The sequence below is a fragment of the Arachis ipaensis genome, chromosome B2, assembly GCF_059453495.1.
Source record: "Arachis ipaensis isolate K30076 ecotype BB chromosome B2, ASM5945349v1, whole genome shotgun sequence".
Classification (NCBI taxonomy): Eukaryota; Viridiplantae; Streptophyta; class Magnoliopsida; order Fabales; family Fabaceae; genus Arachis; species Arachis ipaensis.
In genome coordinates, this window is record NC_142437.1 from 84372231 (window position 1) to 84385603 (window position 13373).

The following is a 13373-nucleotide window of genomic DNA, read 5'->3' on the forward strand; positions in this document are numbered from 1 at the left end:
GGGAGACGACCTGGGACTTAAAACTTCCAGTAATTTTTAATTTAAACTCTCTGTGACATACTTCTAAATTGATAGGCAGATTTTCGGTGAGTTAAGAACTATACTTGCAACGTAACTATTTTAATAATTTTTAATTCACCAGCTTCTGCGTCTTATCAAGGGCGTCATCGGACCATTATCACCATTATTGCCATTGTTCCCATTATTCATTTGGTTTCCCAGGGCTTCAGCTATCGCTTGCATAGCTGTTGCCATATTGCCCAATGTAGCCATGAAGTCTATAGGGTTAGGAATATTCCCTAATGCTTCAGGCATAGCATTGCCTATTCGGCCTCTACCTCGCCTGCGTCCGCGTCTGCGAGTAGACATATGGTCCCTATACACACCAAACAAGTGATATCAAGTTGATCAGTCTCAACATTGCAAGTTCAGTGCTTTAATTCCCAAATGAATTCTCATGAATGTTTATGCCACATATATCAGTTAGATATCCTAATAGCACATAAACACATACACAAAGAATGCACAAAAGCACAATCAGTCCGTCCTCAGGCTCTATAGGAATAAAATGCTCTGATACCATAATGTAACACCCTACTACACAGAGTTTTACACTTAAGTCATAGAACAGAGGTAGTGTGGTGTTACAGACCTCTAAACAGCAAAATAAATACATAATAGAGAAGAAGATAATATACTAGGAGCCTTGAAACAAAACGGGTAAGCAAAAATCGCAAAATAAAAAGCGCAATGCTCAAAAGAAAGGATTACTTTCGTGCTAATAAACCTAATAGGAACATGATAAAAATAAGCAAAAGGATAAAGCAAAGCCAAAGAAACAGCATAACTAGCCCCTGACTCAGCCTGCGAAGCTAAGGCTGGCCGGAGGATACATATATACATATAAACATACATAAGTGTCCCCAAAATACACCAATATACCAAAGTAACTCCTATTTCTCCCTCAACCTCTAAGTGGAGAGCATACATAAGTTACTTGGAGAGTAAGCTAAACATATATATACATATATACAAACAGAAACCAAAATACACCCAAGGACTACTTCGCTTCCCATGATCCAGACGCCTAGCGAGGAGCCTCTCGACCTACATCTGAAAAACAACAATACAATATGGAATGAGAACCGGAGGTTCTCAGCATGGTAAAAGTGCCACACATATAATAAATAAGGTCCCGAGAATGCCACAGGCAATCCTAGAACTCCGTTATTCAATTATCCAACTTGAGTACTAAACAGAATCCATAAACAGGGGTAGGTGTTCTAAATCTACCTAACTTACTCAAGTTCAATCTTAACCTAACACCAAACCATTTTCCCGTTTCCTCTATCCATCCATCATTCATAATGCAACAGAAACACACAACCAAATAAGTTCACACACAAGTAATAAGCAGATAGTACAAATAGCAAGTATGACAGATAGCAGATGATATATATCAATTAGGCGAACCCAGGAAATGCATAGCAATCAAAACAAATAAATGCATATGATGCATGCCTGTCCTATGGCTGATGGGGTCCATCTGTCAGTTATCCAGCCAACTCGACAAGTCTGAAAACCTTAGACTGTCCCCATCACGTATCCCCAAGAGTCTATGCATGGAGTTCACATTCATTCATCATATAATCACTCGATGGGGGTTATCCATACCTGGAAATTTATACGTGCCCGGTCACCCTTACGACGTAGGGTCAACAGAGTATCAAGATTCAACCTAGAACATGTGGCGAGCCACTATTTTTACCCAGGAAAACTCGTATCTCAGATATCATTATTCATAAGCCATGGCAATTATCATCAATACATTATCAAATATCAAGCCTTAATGTTAAACTTCATTAACATTCTTATTTTCTTCATAAAAGCCACCGTTTACAACTTTCTTCACCATAAAGTTATGTTGTTTTCCTAGCTTCTTTTATCTACTGGACCTAGAACCATACTTTAAGCCTTAAAAGGAAGAAAATAGAGGTTTAGAAGTGGAAAATTAGTTTAAAAACAGCCAAAACCAATTTTTGCAGCAGGCAGCATCAACGCGTACGTATAGGCCACGCGCACTCGTGAAGCGTACATCAAGTCACGCGTACGCATGCCTCTCACGCATGCATTGCCAAAATTCCACGCCAAGCGTACGCATGAGCCACGGGTACGCGTGGGTGGGCGTCTTTCAAAAATGGGCAGAATGCCCAGAAAACTTGCAATAACCTGTTTGCCCACCCTGAACACAGATTTAAACACTACACTTGCAACGTCAATAACTTTCTCCACAAAATTTTGTTTTCCATAAAGTGGATATCAATCAAAAGCTCTTAAAACCATCTTTTATTTGCAACAAACCACAATTCAATCCAAAATTTAAGAAGAATATTATGGACATCCAAAATTCATCAAAATTTGGTTTTAACCAATTTCTAACAAAACCTCACTTTCACCAATTTAAGTTTCTTACCATTAAAACTTGCATTACAATACCATATCAACCCAATTCATCAACAACCATTGCCAATATAACCTATAATCAACTTAACTAACCTTGATCATCAACAATTATCCACATTTACCTCATACATCATTAACCCTTCATTTATTCATATCAATTCTTCACCTATACCAACTTTCATCATGTATTTGTCAACCTTCCATTAACATATACCAATTAAATGACATTAACATAAATCAACCATTCATACACATTAATCCATCAACTTCACATAACACATTTTAGTAACAAACACCAACACAATCCATCAATACATTAAAATCAACACAACCCATTATAAGCAAGTCCAAGAGCATAAATTAATAACCTCAATGTCTCATAATTCCAATATATGTTCATCAACAATTATACCAACAACAATACAAAGCTACTCATTAAATGCCATTAAAAAATTCAACTTATCCTATGGTTCTTCTAACCTAAGTTTTCACAACACCGTAAATATTAAACGTGCGAAACTGAAACCATACCTTGGTCGATCACTTAGTTCACCCAAGGCAGCCTCACAACTCAAAATTACAGCCCCTCTAAGCTCAATTAAAACAGCCCCCAAACCAAGCTTGATCACCAACAAGCCTCCAATTACTCCCAAGTCAATTTCAATGCTTGTATACCCACTTAATCTATACCTAATACATATACATGTTCCAATTCATTTTTTCCATCATAAATACAAGATTGAGCTAGGGTTAGGGTGTTCTTACTAGCTCAATAGCTTGAGCCCACAAGTCCCAGAAGCTAACTTGAACCTAGAACACAAAAATTGGACAAGATTCACCATAGGTTTTCAAGTTTACCAAAGAAAGAGGGAAAGAGATTCTGAACCAAATATGAGGCTTACCGGTGAAATTTTTCAGATATAAAGGTAGAGCTTGACGCGCTAAGCGCGTGGCCGCGAACGGTGCGGCGATCGGAGCTCAAACGAGGAAGATATGGTGGTTGGAGTATTTGGTTAGGGTTAGGGAGCTCTCCTCCTCTCCCTTTCTATTATGGCGTCCAGCAGCTATTGAGAAAGAAGAAAGTTGCTGTTTCATTTAAGTGTTTGGGTCCGGTTGGACCTACGGACCCGGTTTGGGCCCTGGTTCAACCGGTTCAGCCCTTCCGGTCCGACTTTGGGCCAAATTTTCGAAATTGGTATCAAAATTCTTATTTCGACCAGCTCTATCCTATTTTGATATTAGTTTTGCATTTTTAACTTTCCTAATTAAAATTCAATTTATTAACTAATAATTTACCGATTTTTTTGCGGGATTTACATTCTTGATGATGCCTTGAGTATCTAGTTATTGTGCCTTTCTATTGTTTTCTTCTTTTTTGTTTAGTTATTTATTTTTCTCTCATCTTACTAAAAAAACAAAAAAAAAAATATTTTACATTTTATAAAATAACTAAAAATTATTCAGGTTAAAATTATACAGGGCATATGATGTTATCCTAAGGAACCAAATGATTTGATATAATACAATAGAAATGCTTCATGCTTAAGAAAAGTTTGAGTTTAATCTACACTAATGAAAGTCATATCATTATTGTAGCCGTTGCTGAAGTTGGTGTCATGATGGTTAGTACCACCTTAGTGACCATTGTGAATTGTGATGCTCTACTTATATAGAGGGCCAATAACTAAAGTACCTCTGGCATTTACACACTTAAGCCAGCCCCAACAAGAACAATTAGTAAACCAAACTTCATAGGTAGCAAACAACCAATTGCACATCTTACACTACACCACCACTATCACCAAAAAGTCTCGCTAAAAAAATAAAAACAAAAAAAACATACTAACAAGCACATTAGCCATTGCAATTTCTCCTTTTTTGGTGCCTTTTTTTGGAATAAAAGTATGTAATTTTGAGGGGTCGAAAATAGAAATAATGCATATATAAATATGTAGCCCATGAACAAGAAACACAACTTATCAAAGCAACAACACAATACACCATCAATATCCATTCTATTAGAAAAATTCTAAAGCCATTTCTATCGTTTCAAAAAATGACACAAAGCACTGTATAAAGTACCATCGTTTGAAATAAATATATTCAATTTACAGAGGAACAGAAAAAAAATAAATATTTGGATAAAATAAAACAAGAGACTTAAGTTCCAGAAAGAGAAAAGGTGAACTAATAGAACATGAGAACGAGAATGCATACCTAAGTTTCCAAAATAATGGCCCTTATCACAGGAATGGAGAAACAAAGGGAATACTTACCTTGTAGTATTTACGATGAGGGTTGAGTGCCAATTAAGGGAGAGGTAATGACAATGTAGGGAGGAGGGAGAGAGAGGCAGCGTCTTTAGTGTTTAGGTTTTGCGAGAGAGAGACTGCTGAGGGAGGACACGCCGATGCAAGGTGCACCGACGGAGCAGCGTCGATGGAGGGTTGCGAGAGAAGGTGTGAGTGTTGCGAACCCGACGAGGAGGCTTGCGTTGAAGATGCGAGGGTTGCAACAAAGATGGCGCAAGAGAGGGTTACGATAGAGCTCAAGTGCGACAGAGGGCTCGGAGAGAGGGCTGGGTGCGAGGGTTCTCAGTAGTGATGAAGATGAAGGGCTGGGAGAGAGGGCAGCTGGGTGCGAGGGTTCTCATCGGAGAGAGGGCAGCTGGGTGCGAGGGTTCTCATCGGAGAGAGGAAAGCTGAGTGTGACAGTTCTCATCGGCAGTGATGAAGATGAAGGGCAGCTGGGTGCGACGGCTTGAGTATTGATGAAAGGGTTATCACTTCTTTAGTGTTAAAGTGAAAATTTGGAAAAAAAAATTGGTGGGAAATTAAATTTTTTTGTGGGAACTATGTCGCTACGCTTTTTTAGGGTGCCTAAATAATTAGAGGATGTGGGCACACTTTAAAAATCTGACCGTAGGAAGACAAACTAGCCACGCTTTAAAAGCGTACCTATTTTCGTCTGTGGCCACACTTTTGAAGCGTGACAAAAAAGCGTGGTCAAATCACTAATCAATCATCAACCTCATAAAAGCGTGCTAGTTTCTCTTTATGACCACGTTTTTGAAGCGTGGCAAAAATGTGTGCCCAAATTACTAATCATTCATCACCCTCATAAAAGCATGGCCATTGACCACTTTTGGCCAAGCTTTTAAAGCGTGACAAGAAAAAAGTGTGCCAACATGCCTTTTTCTTGTAGTGTAATCAAATTTTTTATTCTCTTCATAATTTTATTTATTTTATTTTGTTCTCAATTTATTGATCCTTATTATTTATTTTTTCATCTTTTGTTTTATTATATGCATATAAATTTCTAAAGTGAATTGATCAATTTACTAACTTAGAATTTATTTTTATTTTTAGAAATAGTAATGTAGAAATATTTTAAAAGCAAGCTACCACATACTAGAATCTGAAGTCACTCCATTAGTCTCTTCTAATAAAGAAAAATTCTTAGAATTCAATGTGAAAAGGCTGATCCTGGACAACGACCCAAAATTTCAAATTATGAACCAAATGATATAGATGAAGTTAGACGAGCTTATTTGTAAAATGGTCCTTGTCAACCAAGAGAATACGATTTTTCACAAACATATTTTGGAATTTCTCCCCATAGATTTAATGCTGATTGGTTTGATGAATTTTGTAATTGGTTGGAATATAGTACTTCAAAAAATGTTGTCTTTTGTCTTTGTTGCTATCTTATGAAACCTGATGGTGCGCGTAACATTCTACAACATAGAGCTTTACGCCTAGGTTGTAAATCAAAGGTGGTGAGGCGCTACGACCTCTAAAAACAAAATTACTTACATATAGCTGAAGGATAGGTTAACTAGGAGTCTTGAACAAAAGGGTAAACAAAACAAACACCGAACTCAGGTCACACTCGAAACGCTGAGAAATAGAAATCGGGATGACATAATTGCAGAAAGGACATCATACATATATATATATATATATATATATATATATATATATATATATATATATATATAAAGAGTTCCAACAAGATATATAACAAACTCTAGTTGCGACGTGCGAAGAAAAGGCCGGCTAAAAAATATATACGTTCATCCTAAAAGTACCAATATACAAAATACAAATCCTAATTTCTCCGAATCAACCTCAAAGAGGGACAAAATACAAGTTTTATACAAAAGTGGAGAATGTGTGCGCGCGCGCGTGCACACACACACACACACATATATATATACACACACACAGATATATATATATATATATATATATATATATATATACACACACACACACACACACATACATATACAAGCTAAGTAAGTTGAAATCCCCAAAAGTAGATCTTCGCTTGTACAAGAGTCTCCAGCAGCTAGGTGCCTCGTGTCCTGCATCTAAAAAATATCAAATATGCATGAAATGAGAACCGGATGTTCTCAGTATAGTAGTAGTGCCCAATAGATAAGATATAATATTTCGGGAAGCCAAAGGCAATCCTAAACTTTTACAACCTAGATCAAAGCCTAGAGTTCTAACTGGTAACTAACCAGAAATAAGGTAATTCTACCTAGGGATTCTAATCTATCTCTTCAATTCCAATTCTCGACAAATCTCCCAATAGCCAATATAAAACAACTCTCAACGTCACCTCTACCAGCATGAGAGATCTCTCAAAGCAGACACATATAAGACATACAAGTAATACACAAATTAGGAAACAGATACAACATTTAAGTCACGTAGCATATAAATACAGATAATCAAATGGGCAAGCCAAAATACAATATGCATACTAAAACAAATCATAGAATGCACATGATGTATGTCTGTCCTATAGCCGATGAGCTCATCTGTTGGTTTTACAGCCATACCCGACGCACCTGGTAGCTAACCTGGATATGGTCTCTAGGTTGCGCATCCCTAGAAGGATCATAAACGAATGAGAGTATCTTTTTACCTTATCCTAGAGTTATCACGAAGGAGTGTGCCTTTCCACATCGAAGAAGTGTGCCTTTCCACCTTGCAACAAAGAAAGAATGTGGGAGAAAACAGTATGAAAGAGTGTACCTTTTCACCTTCCCTACATCCACACCACGACAAGAGAAAGAATCCCTCATCCTCAACTTGCCAACCTCGTACATAGAATGAAACCTCCAACCTCACCACAGACAGGAATAAAATAATAATCCCTACGAATCCACAACGCACTGAGAAAGCGGGACTATGCCTACATTCTTGCCAGGTAATTAATAATCTTTCCATTCACAATCACAAATCAAACCTCATTATAATCATAATCCATCTCTTAATATCTTAATCATCCTCATCACATCTCTCATTTCATTTAAGTCCCTCTTCTTTCAGTTCACTATCTCGACTCATTAGGTCTCACTCCCAACTCCTCTACCCTCTAATATACCAGCTCTAGACTCATAACAGAAAACATCCCTTTTGTTTCATCCAGAACACTCTCACAAATCCCAAAGCCTAATCACTAGCTAGGGATCCTAAACAGAGATTACAGAGGTTTGAAAAGCTAGAGAAAGGGTTAAAACTCAAAAATATAACTTTGGCAGGTTAGTCATGCGTATGCATGCCACCCGCGTACGCATAAGTTCAAAATTTGCTAAACTCGCATACGCAGCCTCTTCCGCATACGCGAATGTGTGGGCAGAGAAGGGGTTCTGCATACGCATGATACATGCCACGTACGCATGAGTGTAAAAGAGACAATGTTTTGTACACAGCCCTCTTTCGTGTATGTGAGTGTGTAGGCAGAGCCCAATACTCGCGTCGTGTGACACGGTCGCGTACGCAAGCATATTAGTTTTGCCAAAAAGCTGTTAAGTTAAGAAAAATCAGTCTTTCACACCAAACTTTCAACGCGCATAACTTTTCGTTAAAAATTATTTTCAGTCCGTTCTTCGAACGTTATAAACTTCACGGACTGAATTTTTAATCAAGACAAGTTTCACAAGATTTGGGGGTCCGGAAGCCAAGTTATGGCCTGATGACAAGTTATCTTAGCCTAGTTTCACTAGCCTTTTTCTTTTGTTTTCAATTGAATTATGCACTTTCTTGAGCCAAAAGCAAGCCAATTGGGTAGATTTTCATGTTTCCTTTGATTTAATCAACCATGTATGAATTCATGCTATTTCATGAGGTTTTATGCTATAATTGTCATATATTATGAAAGAATGAATATCTCATGATTTTGAGCATAGCTTTGATGTGTTTGGTTGATTAATGATAGGTGAAGAAAGCTTGGAGAAAGGTTGATGCAAGAAGGAATGGCTAGGAGGAATGACTTGAGTCTTGGATTAATTATGAACCAGGAAGCAAAAGTTGGAGCAAAAGTTAGCCCCTAACTTTTTGGCTAACTTTTGGGCAAAAGCTGGACCAAAAGTTAGCCCCTAACTTTTTAGCTAACTTTTGGCATGAAAAACACTCCCTGGATGCACCAAAAGTTTGCGCCAACGTTAGCCCCTAACTTTTTGGCTAACGTTGGCACCTGAAAAACTCCCTGGGCTAGCAAAAGTTTGCGCCAACGTTAGCCCCTAACTTTCTGGCTAACGTTGGCGCCATGAATAACTAAAGGGAGGCCAACGTTGGAGCAAAAGTTAGACCCCTAACTTTTGCCCCAACGTTGGTATCATCAAAACAAGGGTGCTGATGTGAAAAGTTGGAGCAAAAGTTAGACCCTAACTTTTACTCCAACTTTTACTCAAGCTTTCATGATTCCAACCCGGTTCAATTCGGTTCTTCTCCAAACTCCAAGAGCAATCAACTAAGGCCTCTCTCAACCCAATTCCACCAAAAGCAAAGGCCCAATTGAAGGCTTGAAGACCATTTGAAGAAGGTGTATAAATAGATTAGAATTTAAGTTTTAGGGGAGCTTCCCTTTTAGTTTTTAAGAATAGCTTTCTTTTCGGTTGCTTAGAGCTCACTTTTACATTCTAGCATTGTTGTTTTAATTCAAGAGAATTGGGGAGGAGAATTGATCTCTCTTCTTCCTTGATTCTTGTCCAGCACTCTTTAATTTTCCTGCTTCGGATCTTGGGTGGAGAATTGAAGAACTTCTGTTTCAATCTCACCTTGGGATCTTGTTTAATTTTCTGCTTAATTGAATTTTAGTTTTGGTTAATTGCTTTTCATCTACTTTCTTTGCAATCTACATTTCCTTTGCAATTGTTCTTGTTGGATCTAGGAAGGCATTGAGATCTAGACTTGGTTCTCTAGTCTCTTGGGTCCTGAGATCCGGTTTTCCATTTTCCATTCCCTGTTTACTGTTTTCATGCTTATTTACATTTCTGTTTTAAGATCCGGTTCGATTCAAGACATCCTTTACTTCTCTGCTTGTTGCAATTTTACATTTCCTTGTTTAATTTCTGCAAATCCAACTCCCCATTCCCTTTACAATTCAAGCCATTTACATTTCTTGCACTTTAAGATTTTGCAATTTACATTTCTTGCGTTCTAAGTTTCTGCCATTTAATTTCTTGTTCTTTAAGATTCAGCATTTTAATTCCTGTTCTCTTTAATTTCATGCCAATTACCCATTCCTTTTACTTTCTATGCAATTTAAATTCTGCAAATCACAAATCTCTCAACCAAATCTTGATTCGCTTGACTAAATCAACCACTAAACTAAAATTGATCAATCCTTCAATCCCTGTGGGATCGACCTCACTCCCGTGAGTTATTATTACTTGATGCGACCCGGTGCACTTGCCGGTTAGATTTGGGTGTTTTGGAGAAATTCGTTTCTCCCACAAAAATATCCCATCAAGTTTTTGGCGCCGTTGCCGGGGATTGATTAGATTGACAATGATTAAGTAAGGTGGTGATCTAGATCAAGCACTTTTTCTTTATTTTTCTCTAATTTTGACTAACCCACTAACTGTTTGAATTTTTGCTTAAGCTAACTAAAACTTCATTCTAGCAGTAGATTGAAGTGTCACTGGTTTGTGTGTTTCTTATGTTCTGCTTGTATGTCAGGTACAAGAAGAAATACACCCATCTTTCATGAACAAGACGAAAGAACTCTTAGAAGGTTAAGAAGAGCTGAAAGAGGGAAAAATATTGTTGGAGAAGAGGAATCAGAAGAAGAATTCCAAGATATGGAGGAACATTCAACCAATCCACCAGGTGGAGCAGACAACAACAATAACAATCCACCCCAGAGGAGAGTTTTAGCCTCCTATACTTTTGCAAATCCTAGACATTGTGGAAGTAGCATCTTAACTCCAAATGTCAATGCAAACAATTTTGAACTAAAGCCACAACTCATCACTTTGGTTCAAAACAATTGCTCTTTTGGTGGAGGACCACTTGAAGATCCGAACCAACACTTATCCACCTTCTTGAGGATTTGTAACACTGTTAAAACTAATGGTGTGCCTCCTGACAGCTACAAGCTATTGCTATTCCCATTTCCTCTCAGAGACAAAGCCACTCAATGGTTGGAATCCTTTCCAAGAGACAGCATCAACAATTGGGATGATTTGGTAACCAAGTTCCTTGCCAAATTTTACCCACCTCAAAGGATCATAAGGTTGAAGACTGAGGTACAAACATTTACACAAATGGAGGCTGAACCCATCCATGAGGCATGGGAGAGATACAAGGCTCTAATCAGGAAATGTCCTCCTGAAATGTTCACTGAGTGGGATAAGCTGCAGAATTTCTATGAGGGCTTAACATTGAAATCTCAAGAAGCTTTGGATCATTCAGCTGGAGGTTCCTTGCAACTCATGAAAACTGCAGAGGAAGCTCAAAATCTCATTGATATGGTGGCTAACAACCAATATTTCTTTGCTCATCAAAGAAACCGCCAACCATCACAAAGAAGAGGAGTAATGGAGTTAGAAGGAGTGGACTCAATCTTGGCTCAAAACAAGATGATGCAGCAGCAAATTAAACAACAATTTGAACAAATGGCCAAGAGAATTGATAGTCTCCAAGTTGCAGCAGTTAACACTAGCCAACCATCAACCACATGGGGACAAAATGAAGAAACTCAAGAAGAACAACAACAAGAGCAAGTACAGTATATGCACAACCAAGGACCAAATGAAGTGTATGGTGATACATACAATCCATCCTGGAAGAACCACCCAAACCTCAGATGGGGAGATAATCATACCCAAAACCAACAACCATGGCAGAGGAACTCAAACCAAAACAACCCAAGAAGCAACCAAAACCACAACCAGCAGCAGACTAACCAAAACCCCTACAGAAAACCTCAAAACAACTATCCCAACCCCAACCAGTACCAATCTAATAACCAACCTACCAACCAAAATGCCTACCATCTACCACCCACATCTCATAACCCACCTCAAGTATCACCTGAAGCCCAAAGAATCACTAACTTGGAGGCCGTGATAGACAAAATGTTGAAACACCAGGAAATGACAACCAAGAATCATGAAGCCTCCCTGAAGAGCCTAGAGAGGCAGATGGGGCAAATCTCCAAACAGATTTCTGTTGAGAGACCTTCGAGCTCACTGCCGAGTGACATAATCCCAAATCCTAAGGAAGAATGCAAGGCAATACAATTAAGGAGTGGGAGAACATTGATGAGCAACAATGACACTACTAAGAAGCAAGTAGAGAGCAGCAAAAGACCAATAGAAGATGATCAGCCAACACACACAGAGGAAGCCAATGATGAGGATGCAATGGCAAGCAAGGAAGCTTCAAAGCAAACTCAAGCAAAGGAGGAACAATCAAAAATTCCAAAAAAAGGGAATGAAGCAGTTGAAGAGCCAACCAAGAATCAAAAGCAACAAGCAGAGAAAACCTTTGTACCTCCACTGCCATATCCCCAGAGGTTCAACAGAGAAACCAAGGACCAGCATTTTCACAAGTTCCTTGAAACTTTCAAAAAGCTGGAAATCAATATTCCTTTTGCTGAAGCACTTGAGCAAATGCCTCTGTATGCCAAGTTTTTGAAGGAGCTTATCAACAAGAAAAGAAGTTGGCTTTAGAAGGAAACCGTGTTACTCACCGAGGAATGCAGTGCTTTAATTCAAAGGGGCATTCCACCAAAACTCAAGGATCTAGGAAGCTTTGTAGTCTCATGAACCATTGGCAGAATAATTCTCAACAAAGCTCTCTGTGACCTTGGTGCCAGCATCAACTTAATGCCTCTCTCAATGATGAGAAAACTTGCTATTGAAGAGCTTAAACCCACCAGGATGTCATTGGTCATGGCTGACAGATCAATCAAAATACCCACTGGAATTGTGGAAAATCTGTTGGTAAAGGTTGGGGAGTTTATTTTCCCAGCAGATTTTGTGATTTTGGATACTGAAGAGGAAGGAAATAATTCAATCATTTTGGGAAGGCCATTTCTAGCCACAGCAAGAGCCACTATCGATGTAGAAAAAGGAGAAATGATCTTCAGGGTCCACAATGAACAAATGGTCATAAACGTCTTCAAGTCAATGCAACACATTCCTGAGCAAGAGGATTATGTGAGAGTAGACATGATAGAGAGTTTGGTAAAAGAAATGCTGGAAGAAAGTCCTCAAGAGCAAGAAGGAAATCAAGGGGCAACAGAGGAACAAGTAGGTGAGACTTCCATTGAGCAAGATGAAAAACAAGACAAGAAGGAAGAAGTACGAAAACAAGAACTGAAACCATTACCCACCCATCTCAAATATGCATTCCTTGGCACATCGGAGAGCTTCCCAGTAATCATTAATTCATCCCTGACAAAGAAGGAAGAAGGAGAACTTCTTGATGTACTCAAAGCTCACAAAGATGCTTTAGGATGGACCATTGATGACCTGAAGGGAATCAGCCCTGCAGTATGTATGCACAAGATCCTCTTGGAAGATAATTCCAAACCAGTGGTTCAACCACAAAGAAGGCTAAATCCCACAATGAAGGAAGTTGTCCAGAAAGAAGTAATGAAGT